Genomic DNA, 15,696 nt, shown 5'->3' on the forward strand with positions numbered 1-15,696 from the left:
CGTCTGCCCTGGGCTCAGGGTGTGATCCCCGGTTCCTGAGATCGAGTCTCACATCGGGTTCCACACGGGGAGGCTGCTTCTCCCTCTGCCTATGTCTGCCTCTCTCTGTGTGTCCCTCATGAACAAATAAATGAAATCTTAAAAAAAATAAAAAAAGAAAATGATTTGCTTAAAAGACATAAAACTTCTTCCCCCAACTACAATCCATTTATGCTACATTCCCCCACTTTTCTTTTTATCTTCATTTAAATACTCCATGTTTACTTTTGAACTTTTGGTTAATACCTATAAATGTTACTTTTTTTCTCTGAGGTAAGGATTAGAAAGGATCAGAAAGATTTCAGATGGGCCCTGACTTGTGAAACTCAAGGCCTTGACAGATAAATGACATAGAGATCCGTCCCTCCTTTTGGCTTCATAGGTGGGTGTTCAAAACCGAGGTGGTGCCACTGGACCCTTGTGTCCCCAACACACTCTTGTTTGGACCTGGACTTGGGCTGTCCCTTGGTCTCATTGTTTTCTCTCAGAGAGCAAGCTGAGGAGAGCCGGGGAAGTTGGAAATGGTGGTGGTGAGTGATGCCAGCGAGTGGAGAGCTGGAAAGGCAAAGGAGCAAAATGCAAACAAATATGGTGTTGGGGGCAGGAGGGAGGAACACAGAACTGGGATGGCTATGGAAAAAGAAAACAAGGAAGAAAATCTCAGGCTGTGTGAGAAACAGGAATTCCTGAAAACAAAATAGCTCTTCCTTACCCCCTGGGGGGGATTGTTATTAGTACCAGAAGGACCTCATTAAAACACTGTTGGGGCCCGAAACCAGCCCATCACTCCGTGGGCTCCATTGCCTAAAGGCCCCCTCTTTGCCCAACCAGACAGTGTAGATAATTAATTAAGATCATGTCAGCTGTCTTGTTGCGGCCCTCTTATAATAATATTAATAATAACAATGATAATCGCTAAATCATAGAGTGCTTCCTAAACACTTTACACATAAAAACCCACGAGGAAGTGCTATTTAACAAATGAGGGAACAGGCCCAGAGCAGTTAAGGCACTTACCCAAATCACACAGAGGGAGTAAGTAGGGAGGCTGGGCCAACCCTAACGGGCTCTAGGAGTCCTGCTTTTAACCTCCTGCGTAGTAATTTTGCTTTGTTTACAAAGTTCCAAGAAAACAAAACTTTTTAAGGGGCTCTCTGCCTCATATTCCCACTTTATTAAGTCAGCCCTGCCCCGGTGCTTTCTTTATGTAGTCGTCTCCTTTGGGCAACCTCGAGTTGCAGGCCAAGATCTTCTCAGATCTTCTCCAACCTTCTGGACACCTGAAGTGGGTGGAATAGGGTGTGGCAGGAGCCGGTGGCGTCATCCCTCCCGTTGGTCACGGACTCCGTGGGTAACCTGCCGGCGCGGGGAGGGGCGGGGGGCGGGTGGTAAAGGCCACCTGCGGAATGGGGGGGCACAGGTGCGCTCGGGATCCTCCCAGACCCTCAGCCAGCGGCACCTTGGTGGCAGGCACCCCCAGCACCCCGCTCGGATCTGGGGGCAGCCGGTGCCCTGCGCGCACCCCCGCGGTGCACAGCCTTGGTCAGGAGGGGTCGCGAGGGCGGGTCGCCGGGCCTCGGGGCACGGCGCGGAGGGGCAGCGGGTCGCCCGCGGGGCGCGGCGTGTGCGGCGCGCAGGGGGCGGCGCGGGGCGCCGAGGGGGCGCGGGGCCCGCCGGCTCCCCCGACGACGCGGCGCGGCATATTTTGCACATGAGTTCAGAGGAAGAGGAAGTGTAGCGGGCGGACGCGCGGCGGCGGCGGGGGCGCGGCGGGGCTGGAGCCGGAGCGCGCCGGGCTCAGGGCGCAGCGAGCGGGAGCGCGGCGGCCGCGGGCTCCGCGGAGGGACGGACGCACGGATCGCGGAGGGACGGACACCGAGCGCGCCGCGCCCCCGCCCCCGCCGCCGCCTCCCGCCCGCCCCGCCCCGCCCCCGCGCCCGCGCCTTCCCCGCGCCGCCGGCTCTGGATGGCACAAACTTTCCTCCCGGGACGGAACGCGCCGTGTCGGGGAGCCCGCGCCGGCGCCTCTCCCTCAGCCGGCTCCCTACGGTAGGTGGGCGCGCGGCGGGCCCGGGGGGCGGGAGCCGGGAGCCGGGAGCCGGGCACAGGCCCCGCACGGCCCCGCACGGCCCCGCACGGCCCCGCGGACCGCGACCGAGACCGCGACCGCGACCGCGCCGGACCCGCGAGCCCCGGGCGCCTCCCCGCAGGGCCCCGCCGCCACGGCCCGGCCGGCTTGGATGCGCTCGGCGCCCATTCACGGCACGCGGCGGGCTTGGCCAACTTTTTTTGGAGAAAAAAAAAAAAAAAAAAAGAAAAATCATCACACTGGCACGCTACGGGGGGACGCACCTGGAGCAGTTTGTCGGGGGTCGTGGGCTCTGCGGGCTCGGGGGCGCCGGAGGGGGAAGCAGACGGGGAGCTGCGAGGCCACAGGTGGGTCTGGGCGCCGCCGCCGGGGGCTTGGCCAGCATCGGGCAGGAGCTGCACGCGCGGTGCGGGGCCCGGAGGGCGCGAGGCGGGGGCGGGGGTGCGGGGCGGGGGCGGGGGCGAGGGCGAGGCGGCTCCCGCTGCCCTCTGCGCCCCCCAGGTGGGTGCCGGCGCTGGGGTGCCGGGTGCGTGCGAGCAGACGCGCCGCAGCCCCGGGAGGCGCCGAGACTCGGGGCGCGGGAGTCCCCGGCTCTAAGGGGATTTCGCTCCTCGTCCTAACCCACTTTCGCAGGCTCCGGGGACGCCGGGGTGGGTCTGGGCCACGGCGGGGCGGCGGCGGCGTCCCTTCCAGAAAACCCGATTCTCCCCGGACCAGGGCCGTGCCCTTGACCTAGGATATCGCCGTCTTGGCAGCGAGAACCTCTTGGAAGCCGAAAGTGCCACCAGGCGCGCGCCCTGCTGCCTCCCCGTGCTCATGCTTAGCTGCCCTGTGTGGTTGTGGGTGATCCCCAGGGGCCCTGGGTGCTGGCAGTGAGTTTGTTGGGGGGGGGGGGGACTTACACAAACAAAAAGTATATTTATGTTTTTTAAGTCTGGCACAAATGCCCTGGGTTCCAGCAAGAGTTCCTTCTCGTAATTGGTACAGCTGTTTTCAGATGCTGGGTGCACAGTCAGGCCAGGCGTCTTCCAGCCCCTGCCATCGTGTGTCATCTCAGGATAAGTGAGGCCCTGCCAGGAAGGAAGGCGGGGTAATGCGAGCGACCTCTGGGCCTGTGGGTAGGGCACGCTGTGCACCCCCACGTGTCCCTGGCTGCCGGGATTCCTAATTTGTACCTCTGAACAGCTGAATTCCCTACCAGGTTCAGGTGACCCCAGATGTCACCAGACCCCACAGAGGGGTTAAGCAACAAGCTGTTTGGGGCTCTTTGGTGCATGCGTGTGTGCTAACCTCAGTGAAATCACTTTAACCTCAGAAGTGACTCTGCATCCTCTTTTGCCTTCAGCTGGGATTCTGGTCCTGAGAGCTTGGACCTCATCCTCTGTTTTATCAAGTCGCTGGGTTGGTTTTTCTTTGTTAGTCTTTTGGCTTGATGCACGTGGGGCAAATGGAAGTGGAGTGTTGTGCAGTTAGCTAATAGTTTGGTACAGGAATTGAAAGGGAACAAATTGGGAATGAGTTCTTTTTCTCCCTCTTGAGCAGGAATTTTTGGCTTCCATTCAAATAATTGCTTTGTCTGTAGGGAAACAGGCAGAAAATCTTTGGCATGAGTGATGGGAGTTCCTGTAAAGCTACTTGTGTTCTTCCAATCTTCACTTTTCAGCAGAATTGAAACTATATGGGCCTACGGCTTGGTGGGCATGGGTGTCTCGCCAAATTTCTAAATTGCGGGCATTATGGAGAGGGCATTATGACTCTTTCACCACCTATCTCCTTTTAAAAAATATATAAAAGTTGCAAGAATGGTAACCACCCCAATACCTGTATCTAGAGTGTAGTTTAGCGGTACTGGCTCTATTACACATCTGTCAACTTACTCATGCCTCTATCCATCTTAAGTCTCATTTAAGTCCCATCCATCAGTAAGTCCCAACTTACTGTTTTATGCACTTTAAAGGAAATTACAGACATTGGCACAGGTCACTCCTAGATGTTTCAGCACAGATTTTATTATTCAGAGTTCAATATATGTCCACGATTTGTTTAAGGTAGAATGTATGTACTTAGAGTGAAATGCACAAATCTTGAGAGTGATATTTGCATAATGTTTTGATAGCTGTGTACACCTGTGTAACTTAGCTGCTAGCAAGATAGAGAGTATTACCATCACCTCAGAAAGTTCCTCATCCCCATTCCCGGTCAGTCCCTGCCCCCATTTCAGTGGTAACCACTGCTGATTGTTTCTGTTAGTTTATTCTTGAATTCCTGTAAGTGGATTTTTACAGTATTGTGTAAAGCTTCTTCCACTCAGCCTGTTTTTGAGCTTCATCCATGTTGTGTATATCAGTATTTTGGTGGTGGTTTTTTTTTTTTTTTTATTGCTGAGTTATATATTCCAGGATATGTCCATACCACAGTTTGTTAATACATTCCCCCTTACGGATGGACACACAAGTTATTCCTAGTTTTCGGGGGTAGAGGGAACGAAACTGCTATGAATATTTGTGTATAAATCTTTCGGGGACATATGTTCTCATTTCTCTTGGGTAAATGCCTAGAAGTAGAATCAGTAGGTTGAAGAAGAGGTGTCTGTGACCTTAGAAGAGCTGCTGGATCCTTTTCCAACATGGCTGTACCATTTTTACAGTCCTACCAGCAAAGAACACAAGTATGAGATTCCAGATATGACAACCCTATTTTCCTATCTCAAAGTCAAGAGCATGGTTTGACCAGTGTTCCAGTGGAGGGGTGCAGAAATTGGACCCCCGAGACAGTCCGAAGCATGTTGTTTTATAGCTGGAGGAGTTGTGAGAAATCTCTGACTCTGCCAGTGAGTGAGTTTACACTTAAATTATTGCAGATTATCAGACAAATATTTTATTTGTAGAGATCTTCAGAGAAGGGAATTCCACAGGGAAATGTACCCTTGGTTGTGAAAGGAGATTGATTGAGTGCTTTCTATATAAAGAAAAAATAACCCCCCAAACCCACAGAATTCCACTACACTTCTGCTTAGCCACTCCTGGGGGGATTTCTGACGTATTGGTCTAGTTGATGTGAACTTGGTGGAGGAGATTCCCATTGGATTTCACCGGCTTGCGCAGCTGGCTGCTGAAAGCGGTTATGTTTGCTTTGTGAGGCAGATCAGATTTGGCTTTTTGAAGGCTCAGAAAACAGCTTTCCTGTTAAAGTGATTTGGCCTGTCAGTGAGAAACATGACCTGTCGACACCCTCTCAATGTCCTGGCTGAGAAAATGGGCCGGTTCCCCTCAGGTTCTCTTACCCTTCAGTCCCGTTCTGTGGACCAGCAGCCGAACCTGGCCTTGGCTGATGCAGGAAACAGAAACAGAGCCCCCCTCCGACTGCGTGGGACCCCAGAATGAAATATTCTCATCTGGCCAGGGTTGGGGGGTCAGATGAAAGATGGCATAGAATCTCGAGATGTTGCACTGTGTTTGGGAACTGTTCTGATCTGACGTGACGGCCTAGAACAGTGCCTGCCAGAGTAAGGGGCATGGTAAATACTGGCTGAGCCATTCTGGGGACTCGTGGTACGTGACTGGGTGGGTGACAGTGAGTGCTGAGGTGTCCCCAAGATGTATTTCACTAGAGGAAATAGCCTGGTAAACAGGTTCAAAGTGTTTCAGCCTAGGAAAACTTGCCGACTGTAAACTTCTACTTTAGTGGCACTGTTTTTTTTTTTTTTTTTTAATTTCAGATTTTACTATTGTTCTTAACAAACTGATCATTATAGCTACCACTTGCTGAGCACTTTACTCTTTGCCAGGCACTGTTAGGCACTTTACATGCATTTAATCTTCATGAGAAGCGAGGACTATTCTTATCTGCACTTTAGCCTTGAGGAAACCGAAGCTTAGGGAGGTTAAGTAACTTGCCCCAAGTTCACTTTTTCACGTTTCCTAGGCATAGAGAAGAGACAGTGGTGTTCTGGTTTTGCAAATGAGGTTACGTCTGCAAGCACAGATTGCCAAAGTTGTGAAGCCGTGGGATAATAGATGCATCAACTGGGTGGGTACAGCACCGTGGCCAGAAATGACACACTGGGATCACTTCCTTTCATCTTCTGTTCTTTTGCTCTGAAGTTTTTGGAGTTTGTGGCAGCCGGAGGCCTGTAGAGAGGTACTAAGTGTTTTGGTGGCAGTTGTAGATATTGTTGGTTGACTGTGATTTTAGTTTTATTGGAGAGAGAAAAAACGCTGTCAGCTGTTGAGTTGGAGTGTCTATAGTTGGGCTACCCCATACCTTGGCCACCAGCTGTGTGTGGCTATGTGCATTTTAGTGTAAAATGAATTAAAATGAAATAAAATAAAAAATTCAGCTCCTTGGTCCCACTAGCCACTCTGTCAAGTGCCCTAGAGCCACATGTGGTTCCCGGCATGGGCCTTGGACAGTGCAGAGGCAGAGTATTTTCACCAGGGCTGAGGGTCCTGCTTGACAGTGCCGCTCTACAGTCAGCATCTCTGTCTTTTCCTTCAACTGAAGAGTTGGCAACACACTTGGCAAAGGCTTAGGCTATTTTTCACTGACAAAGAGATAAATTTAGCCAGACATTTCTTTTATGTTTACCTTTTAAAGGTTTTGGATGTGTGTGTAATCTTTTCTCCAATTCACATTCAGTTTTTGACATAAATTTGAGTTTCCCTTTGCTCCTGGGCCCCCAAAGGGGCTTTCGTTATAATCATTGCATATTTAACCAGGATGCTTTCTGTGAAAAGATCGGTACAGCAGGCAAGTGATGGCCACTGCTTGAGCCCTGTTAATTCCTTGCTCTCCAAATAAGAATTCCGTTCAGCTTTTAAATATGCATTTGTGTGACTTACTCCCCACCTGGGCTGAATTCAGGAAGAAGAATCGGCTCTCAGCGGGGCCAGAACCAAAGAGCTGGGAAATCAGGTCACATTCTACGCCTGATGGCTACCTGCCAAGACTGAGATGGAGGAGACACTCTTTGGGGGTATGAAGGGCTTCGCTCTGGAGTTCTCCTGGGTCCGACTGCCCTTATGGTGTTGGGCGTGCTGGAGGGGGCCTGGGAGCTTCTGTGTCCTGGTTGCACAGGACAAGGGGCGGGGACTATGGTGCCCTGGCTTACCCCTCTTCTGTGGTTCAAAGGACAGAGGGTTCTAGCCCTCACGTGTCATGAGGCACCAACACCAGCCAGTAGAAGGCCCACATCAGCTGTGTTTTGCCCAGCTCATCTGATACTGACCAACTCTTTTTTTTTCTTTTAAAGATTTTATTTATTTATTTGAGAGAGAGAGAGAATATAAGCAGGGGAGGGGGCAGAGGCAGAGGAAGAAGAAGGTTCCCTGCTCAGCACTGAGCAGGGAGCCCAAAGCGGGGCTTGATCCCAGGACCCTAATAAGATCATGACCTGCGCTGAAGGCAGACACTTAACTGACTCAACCACCCAGGCACCCAGACCAATTCTTTACTTTATAAACTGTCATTGGATATTTCTACACTTTTTCAACCAGGAAGCCAGCTGCACTTCAGTGACAACTTTCTTTGGCTTTTATAACTCCAATGTCCCATTTTGTTGTTCTCAAGGCAGACCCCCTTGATTGTCAGCATTTATTTCCTTTTTTTCTTTTTATATTTTTTTTAGCATTTATTTCTTACAGAGGTTTATCGGCTTCCATCGTGTGTATGGGCACACATGTGTGTGTTTTGAAATTTCCTACTTTGTTATTTTACCCCAAGGAAATACTTCCTGAGGAATCCTTCAGGTTTTATGGAATAGCTCCCAGATTCCTAAGTTTGAAGAAATTATTGTAATAGGCCTCATACATAAAGTTGGATAAGAGAGTTGGTTAATCACAGACTCTGATTAATGGAATGTGTCTGAATCATGTATTACCAAATTTTGGAAATATAAAGTACAAGGAATCAGATTGTTCATTTAAATACTTCTGTAAGTTAGTGAGGGCTTTTGTAACTTTTTCAGTCTCAGAACACCATATAAGCACCCTTTGCAGTATGGTGTAATTATGGCCATAGGAAGGTCAAAAGGAATCTTTACAATGGATAACAAGTGATACTAGTAGTATTTCTAATAATGGTTAATGTTTATACTACTTTTTCTATGTGCCTGAGCTCTTCTAAGCCCTGTCCTGTATTGACTTATTTAATCCTCACTCTGCCAGTGGATTCTGAGGATATCCCCATATTATAATTGGGAACCTGAGATTGAGATGCTTCCTCGAGGTCACACAGTTAGGAAGTAGACACACTGGGATTTGAACCTTGACCGTGTGGCTGCAGAACCTGTGTACCCAACCCCTGTGCTATGCTGTTCAAGAAGATGAACTTGAGAGACACAGGCAAATATTCCAAATATTCTCAAATTTCCATCTTTTACCAGGTAGTAAGTGTCTGCCCTGTCCTCAAAGATGTTGGTTTAGTATTTATTGTGCATCTGTGGGTCAGGACATTGGGATAGCTGCTGTTGGGGAGGAAGAAGACATAACTGACCTTTGGGAAGTTGGCTTGTCACATGGGCGTGAGGCATTAGTGAAAGCTCCAGAGCTCTCCCTTGAGCTCAGGACTGTCCCTGCAGCTGCCTACGCCACACCGCCACTTGATGGAGTTCACACATCTAAAATAAGCTCCTGTTTTCCTCCTGTTGCCATCCCTGGCTCCGAAGGGGGGCCACTCCAGCCTTCCAGTTGCTCGGGTCACAAACCCTAGAGGTGTCTTGGATGCCCTCTTTTTCTCATGCTCTATTTCCAAACGACCAATAAATCTCATTTTCTACTTCCAAATAGATCTAGAACTTGATCATTGCTCTTACCCCATCATCATCTAGTCTTCACATTTCCATGGTAGTCATGGCCAGAGCGATCATGTCTACTCTTGGCTTGAAACCCTCAAGGGGCTCCCATCTCAGGGTAAAGCTGAGTCCTTACCACTGTCTACACAGCCTGCACAACCTGCCTCCCCATGCCTCTCTGATTTCATGTGCCCCCCGTAGCCACCCCCATTCCCCAAGTAGGTCCTGGAACCTTGCACTTGCTACCACGTTGCCCAGTCCACCATCCCCCACTCATCCCATGGCCTGTGTAGGACTGTGCTTAACATCACCTTCTGGGTGAGGCCTTCCCTGATCATCCTGTTTTTAACTATTGTATATTCTGCCACTGTGCTGGCTCTCCCTCCTCCCTGCCTTATTTTTCTTTATTTAACATACTTTTAAAATTGAATTTCCTATATTATTTTTATTTGTATATTCTGTTTCTTTGCTCCGGAAGGTAAGGTCCTTCATGAAGGCAAGGTTGTTCATTTTTTATTTACTTATTTATTTTTTTGTCTTTGTATCACTTTGGTATCCTCAGCATTTAGAGCAGTGATTTGCATACAGTAAGTGTTTAATAAAGGAGGGTATGATGGGTAATTTTATGTGTCAATTTGACAAGGCGATGGTACCTGGTTTTTGGTCAGACACGTCTAGGTGTTGCTGTAGGTTATTTTTCTTTTTTAACGTTATTAACCTTTAAATCAGTAGACTTTGAGTAAAGCAGATTATTCATGGGTGGGCCTCACCCAATCAGTTGAAGGACTTAAGAGAAAAGACTAAGGTCTCCCAAGGAAGAAGGAATCTTGCTTGCAGACTGCTTTAGGACTCAAGACTGTAATACCAACTCTTCTGTAGGTCTCTGACCTGCTGGCCTGCTGGCCTGCCCTGCAGATTTCTGACTTGCCAGCTCCCACAGTCACATGAGTCAATTTTTAAAATTAAATCTGCCTTGCCTTCTCTCTGTGTATCCTATTGGTTTTGTCTCTCTGGACAGCCCTAATACAGAGGGTCAAGATGGAAGGGAAAGGAGTGTCAGGTGTGGAGATAAAGGAATGATGTCTGGAGAGCGCTCAATGTGCAAAAGGTAGCCCTGACTTCATACAGCCTGACTCCAGGGTATAAGAAGAGGAACAGCCAGAGGCCTGGGAGGAAGGCAGTTGGGGGTGAGGTTGAGGCTGGACAGTATATGTTTCTTAGACTCTTTGAGCCATTTGCATGGCACAGAATGGTTAATCTGGCATTAGCCTGTGATAGGAATTAATGGGTGAGAGACCAGAGGAAACCAGATGTAAGGAAGGCCTTTGATGGTTCTCAGAGAGCTGGTTGGCAAGGAGAATGAAGCAGTGGCATTAAGGCCTCCACCAGAACTCAGTACCATGCCAGTGGTAGCCGGGACGATGGTGGCCGGAACAGGCTGATGCCTGGTGTTTTGAGCCTGGATGTTACGAAGACAGTGGTACTACCCACAGAAACAAGAACACAGGAGGAAGAACAGGCCTTGATGGGCAAGGCGTTGAGTTCATTTTGGAGTATGTTCATCAGGAATGTCGGGAAGGTCTAGATTAAGATGTTGAAATGGGTCCTTGGGCATGTTCACCTGGAGTTCACCAGGCTGGGAGGGAGACTGGAAGTTTTAGCAAGAATAGCCAAAGCAGGGCCCATGAGAGGGCATCTGAAGGCTACAGGGAAGATGAAAGCATTTATGTGAGTTTTTTGAGTATGCTCAACAATACCACATATTGGAGGTTCCTAAATTCCATACTGAGGCACCCCAAGGCACCATAGCAAAATCACAAGGACAGGGCAAAAGGGCTTTTTTTTTTGTTGTTGTTGTTTTACATTTCTGAGGGGAACGCAGTGGTATTTAACATGTTAGGTAACACACTACCTACCATCTTGGGGTAGTTTGCAGTACAAACATTAGACAGCACTACATTCCTTTTGATGATATCATATCTCTATGAAGCTGGCTTTTGGGTGGTTGCTAAGAAACCACCTAGTGGAACAGGCAATGAAGGTGATGGTGTCCAGTGTGACTCCAAGGTTTGAGGGGTTGTACAGTGCCCAAGAGATGTACACATACCATTAGTAAGTACTTCTGGTGGCTTAGAAATGAAAGAAAGGTATATTCTTTCCATTTTTACGTACTTTTTTTTTCAAAAGGCCAATAAGTTGTTTGGACATAAATAATTATTATGTTGTTTGGACCTAAGTACTTAATAAGTGGAACTGTAAATACTGCTTTTAGCTTGGGGGTGCCATGAAAACGTACTGAGACGCTGAAGGTGCCAGGAAGTGGAAAGTCTCAAAACCTCTGCTGTGTATTTTTTTTTAAGTTTTTTTTTTTTTTTCAGTTCATGAGAGACACACAGAGAGAGGCAGAGACATAGGCAGAGGGAGAAGCAGGCTCCACGCAGGAAGCCCAACGTGGAACTTGATCCCAGGACCCTGGGATCACGCCCTGAGCCAAGATGTCTCATTTTCTGTCCTCATCTATATGTCCGAAGTGGCTTGTACTGAAAATGATTTTTTTAAAAAAAAGATTTTATTTATTTATTTTAGAGAGAGAGAGAGTGCAAGCATGAGTTGGTGGTTGGGGAGCAGAGGGGCAGGGAGAGATTCTCCATAGAGCCCGACTCAGAGCTCAATCTCCTGACCCTGAGATCATGACCTGACCCAAAATCAAGAGTAGGACACTCAACCGATTGGTCCAACCAGCGCCCCATACTGAAAATGATTTTAAGAGAATGAGACAGAAGGAGGCTGGGGATAGAAATTTAGGGGTGTACCTGTGTTTGGGAGGATAGCAGTGAGGTCGAAAGAGAGTATTTGAGTACCAAAAGGTTCAAGAGGTGGGAGTGTGGGATCAAGAGGTCCACAAGGCCATGTTCCAGACTGGGGCTCTTAGCCCTAAGAGTCTTTTTTGTTTTTTTAAAGATTTTTATTTATTCATGAGAGACACAGAGCGAGAGAGGCAGAGACACAGGCAGAGGGAGAAGCAGGCCCCATGCAGGGAGCCTGATGTGGGACTCAATCCCAGGACTCCAGGATCATGCCCTGAGCCAAAGGCAAACGCTTAACCACTGAGCCACCCAGGTGTCCCCCTGACTAAGAATCTTAAGAAAGATCCGAGACTGGAGAGGGGAAAATCAAACTTGCTCCTAAATTGTTGATTTTCACTTCTGGCTGTCAGTTAGAATAACCTGGATTTTCAAAATACTGACGATCGGGCCCCACCCCCAAATGCCTGGCATCAGGACTTTTAAATAGCTCTCCAGATGATTCCAGTATGCAACCAAAATTGAGGACCCCTGCCATGGCTCAGGGTTTCTCAGACTTGACCGCTGCTCAAACTTTATGAATCACTTGTCATAACATAGATTCTGGTTCAGCAGGCCTGGGAGGGCCTGGGATTCTGGATTTCTCACAGGCTCCCAGGAAGTCTGGGACCACTGCTGGTCTGAGGACCACACTTTGAGCAGCAGGTTCTTCTGAAAGGGAACTGGGCTTAGTTAAGGGTGTTTGTGATAGGGATTGTGGGAAGGCAGAAAGGTGGTCTGGATCAGCTGAGGTATGGGAGTGAGGGGATAGTAAACAAGTGTTTTCCTTTGGTAATGTAAATACCCCTTGTATTCCTTATCTTTTGCTATGTAACAAATTACTCTCAATCTTGGCAGCCAGAAACAACAATAAACATTTACCATCAGGATCCCTGGGTGGCTCAGTGGTTTAGCCCCTGCCTTCGGCCCAGGGCATGATCCTGGAGACCTGGGATCGAGTCCCACATCGGGCTCCCTGAATGGAGCCTGTTTCTCCCTCTGCCTGTGTCTCTGCCTCTCTCTCTCTCTCTCTCTTTCTCTCTCTCTCTCTCTCTGTGTATCTCATGAATAAATAAAATATTTAAAAAAACAAAACAAAACCATTTACCATCTCACAGGATTTCTGTGGGTTAGAAATCCAGAAGCAGCTTAGTTGGGTGGTTCTGACCTAGGTGCCTCATAAGGTTGTCAAGATGGTTAGGCTGGAGGCCGTTCTGGGTCTGATAGATCTGCTTGCACATGGGTGTTGAATTAATCAACAGTGTTGGCTGTTGGATGGAGGCCTCAGTTCCCTGTCCTGGGACTTCTCCACAGGGTTAATAGAGTGTCCTCATACTATGGCAGCTGGCTGTCCCCAGAGTGAGAGATCCAAGATGGAGCAAGGTAGGATGCACGATGCAGCTGTAATCCAGCCTTGGAAATGACACTCATCGTTTCTGTAGCACCCTCCTGGCCACATGGGTCAGCCCTGTTCACTGTGGGTGGAGACCCCTCATCAGTGCTGCCAGGATTATTGAAGGTCATCTTGGAGGCTGGCAGTCATACTTATGTTTTTAATGAAGAAAATAATGTAGGTGATAGCACAGAAAACTTGAAAAACGTAGAAAACCATAGAGTGTCACCCATAATCTCATGGCCTAGAGGAAGTTTCTGGGAACATTGTGGCCTGTGTCTTGCCGGATACAAGATATATATGTAACATGTTACTGTATGTTATCATTTATATAAGTTTATGGAATATATAAATTATATATATACATATTCACTGATTTAGGAAAAGTAGCACCATACAAATAATACTGTTTCATGTAGATTGTTCCTTATACTTGGCATCGAATCAGGAACACTTTAAATGGGTAAAATTTTCTTATTGAAGTGTAGTTGATGTATAGCATTGTATTAGTTTCTGGTGTACAACACAGTGATTTGACAATTCTGGACATTACTCAGTGCTCCCCACAATAAGTGTAGTCACCATGCAATGTTACTACAGTGTTATTGACTATATTGTGTACTGTACTTTTCATTTCTTTGCCTTTTTTATTTTATAACTGCAGTTTGTACCTCTTAATCCCCTTCGCCTCTTTGGCCCAGTCCCTCAATTTTACTTATCCTTGGTTTTCTGTCTTAGGGCATGTGTGTAGGATATCAAGATTTGATAGCATTTGAATTTTCACATTTTCGTTTACATTTCTAGGTTGAGAGAGATGTTCCTATCATGTAAAAATGTCTTAATTTGGATCATCAGTTCTTACTCTGGGTGACTGAGTGATGTAATAAACACGCTTGAGGCTTCAAATACGGGATTTGAGTGTAGAAATAAAAAATGAGTTTGCCAGCTGATCCAGCATCATTGCATATAATTGCCCCATCTCTGGTTGCTTGTCATGAGCTGTTGGCAATTGTTAAAATTAGCTTTACAGTCTGCCACAGATTAGCAGCAAGTGTGGTAAATGAAGACTCCCTCTTAATGAAACTAATTTGTATTTGAAAATATAACTACATTTATTGCCCCCATTATTTAAATGCCTGTACGCTAGTTGATAGTAAAAATGAACCTTTAAACTGAAGTTTTAGAAATGCTAGCTGAAAAATAATCTTTTAAGGAGTGATCTTTTTTGAAGTGGCTTTCCAGTGTCTTATGAGCATCTTGGGAAGCATTTCAGAAATAAATTAGAAATACTTTAAAATAAAAATACAAAGGTTTCAACATTGAAAATGACACAGGACATCATGCCCCATTGCTGATCAGCTTCTTCTGGAACCAGGTTCTGTAGCGATGTGCTGTCTGTTTTCTATCACAGGAATTTTCTTTGAGTGTCCTGCACTCTGCTCAGACTTCCAGAACAGCCCACCCCACTGCACCGTATGCATCTGTTCACTGTCTTTCTCCTACTTTCACCTCTGATCTCCCTGAGAGCAGGGCCTGGTCTTCCCATTTTTATCTTTCCTAATTGAGGGCCTGATTTAAAGTAGATCTTAATAAATATGTGATGAATGAGTGCATGCACATATGCATGAATTTGGGAAAGTTCCCTTCCTCGTGGAGCTGACAGTTTCTGCATGAAGCTGGTCCATCGTGTCTCAAAGACACACCTCACCCTATATTTGATTTGGAAAGAACTGATTTTCCAGAACATCAGTCCATCAGAAGGCTCTCTGCTTTCTGGTCTTTTACAATCTCTAACGACGTCTCCTTGCAGCTAGGGTCTCAACCTCCCGGTGATTACCTTATTTTCCTCCCTAATCAGCATCCAGTTCCTAATTATTTTAGCCAATTTCTGCCGGAGAACTGTATGTTTATTTTGGCTCTTTTCCCACTGTCTCACCACAGGAATGGGGAAAGACCTCCTCTCTTTGCTTTACCTTTGAAGAACTCTTGGAAGATTTTTCTTGGTCCCTTGATGCTAGAGAGACGCATACACATGGGTGCAGGGATGTATTCTGGGAAGACAGAGGTATAAACAAAAGAAAAAAACCTCCTGTGTGACTGTCAGATAATCAAAGCTGATCCAGTCTGATCACACATAAAATGAGCAACTTGATTTACATTAGGTGTCAATGCGAGGTGACTGTAGGAATATGGAAGGGCAGAGCTGTGGGGGTTAGATGGACCATAGATAAAGCATGGGAAGACTTCATCACACATGAGTGATTTATATCATGCATCCCTTACAAAAATAGACAACAAAAGGAGGAATAACCATGAATAGGACGGCTCTCATGAGCTGATGCTCCAGAGTGAGACTTTTCAGGGGTCTCACCTTCTGCCATGCCTCTCCTGGGGTCAGCACCTGGTCACCTTGAATGTGGAAAGAGAAGCATCATTTGTTAACAGGACCCCTCTACTTACCACACAACCCAGCAATCCCACTCCTAGGTGTTACCCTAGAGAAATGAAAACTTATGTCCTCATAAAAACCTCTGTGTGACTG

The 15,696-nt window shown here is 47.5% G+C and overlaps 1 protein-coding gene across 1 annotated transcript in view; it reads left to right on the forward strand.

Annotated features, from left to right (window-relative positions):
• Positions 1-1,914: 1,914 nt before the first annotated feature.
• Positions 1,915-15,696, forward strand: part of RFTN1 (raftlin, lipid raft linker 1) — a 199,230-nt gene continuing 185,448 nt past the window's right edge. Inside the window, exon 1 of the mRNA XM_072726795.1 lies at positions 1,915-2,088. The gene's annotated coding sequence lies outside the window, so the exon portion shown is untranslated. The remainder of the gene's footprint in view (positions 2,089-15,696) is intronic.

Source organism: Vulpes vulpes, chromosome 11 (assembly GCF_048418805.1).
Source record: "Vulpes vulpes isolate BD-2025 chromosome 11, VulVul3, whole genome shotgun sequence".
In the NCBI taxonomy this organism is placed as follows: Eukaryota; Metazoa; Chordata; class Mammalia; order Carnivora; family Canidae; genus Vulpes; species Vulpes vulpes.